Source organism: Arachis ipaensis, chromosome B08 (genome assembly GCF_000816755.2).
Source record: "Arachis ipaensis cultivar K30076 chromosome B08, Araip1.1, whole genome shotgun sequence".
NCBI classification, from domain to species: Eukaryota; Viridiplantae; Streptophyta; class Magnoliopsida; order Fabales; family Fabaceae; genus Arachis; species Arachis ipaensis.
This window is the reverse complement of record NC_029792.2, coordinates 1,994,959-1,996,250: the sequence shown is the minus strand read 5'-3', so window position 1 is coordinate 1,996,250 and position 1,292 is coordinate 1,994,959. Positions and strand designations below refer to the sequence as shown.

General features: G+C 26.4%; 1 protein-coding gene across 1 annotated transcript in view; it reads right to left on the bottom strand.

Moving 5' to 3' along the window:
* The window catches only part of LOC107613200 (beta-glucosidase 12), an 11,719-nt gene that overhangs the window by 8,522 nt on the left and 1,905 nt on the right, over positions 1-1,292 (bottom strand). The gene's annotated exons all lie outside the window — the stretch shown is intronic.

Here is a 1,292-nt window from a genome sequence, read left to right as displayed (position 1 = left end):
AAATACAACTATTACCATTATTTATTCTTTTTTAAAAGAAAGAAACAATAAAGATACATATCAAATCAACTCTATTAGAATTGAGATTAAATGTACCTAACTCTATACCAAAAATGTCTTATTAGAATTGAGCATAAATATTTACCTATAGATAAGTGACCTAACAATATTAAACCAGATAAATTATTTTAACATTATATTAAAATTGAGATTAAATAGACGTAACTCAACTTCAAAAATTAACTCATGAAATAAAAAAAAAAATATTTTATATTTATAAACTATTTACAAATTTTATTTTTGAGAGATATAAAATTTATAATACACATTTAAAGTTTGGTGAAAACTCAGATGAAGTCGACTTCACGTGAAGTCGATTTCACCTGAATTTTCACCTTAGAGTTTTCTCATATATACCAAGTAATGCCACAAGAATGAGGCGAGACAAAGAGGCATAGATATTTGGTGATTGTTTTGTAGAAAATGAAAATGTTATATATAGTGCACAAGAAATATGTATATATGTTTTGTTTTGTATCAATTGAGTAGTGATTCGTGTATTCTTGATGGTAATACTAAAACAGATAGATAAATTATTTAATTGATACGTTTTTAATTTTTTTTTTATTTGAGTCAAATTTATACTAATGATCAAAAGAAATAAGACAAGCCTATAATGATAAAGGCCACGGACAATAATAAGACAGTGCTTCTCTATATTATATTTTTTTTCCCCAGAGAGCGGCCATTATAAGATTTTATTTGAATATTTCCTTGACCTATATATTGACATATATACTATATTTTTTTTTTTACCAAAGATATGAAGACTCGAACCCGCAACCTCTTAGATGAGTATGGGGAGATTATGCCATTTGAGCTATTACTCATTGGCAAATTTGAAAAGATAGGAAATTCGAACCCGCAACCTCTTAATTGAGTATGGAAAATCTATACCATTTGAGCTATTACTCATTGGCCACATATATACTACATACGCTTAACTAATTAGTGCCAAGTTATTCTTTCAATTATTAAATATTAATCATTTAATTTTCATCAGGTAAAACTTTTTATCGGATTTTATTACATTGTTACTCTTGGAATAAATGTTAACCATATGGTATTTTCGTTTGGCCCATGTATAACTACTTGAGGATTAATAAGGGTATAAGCAAATTCGTGCTATTCTATAGCAGTTATTTACAAACGTTTCTTATGACTAAGTCTAATTAAATTGATAAAAATTAAACAAAAAACAATCGCATACATTTATCATGTAGTTCTTTATA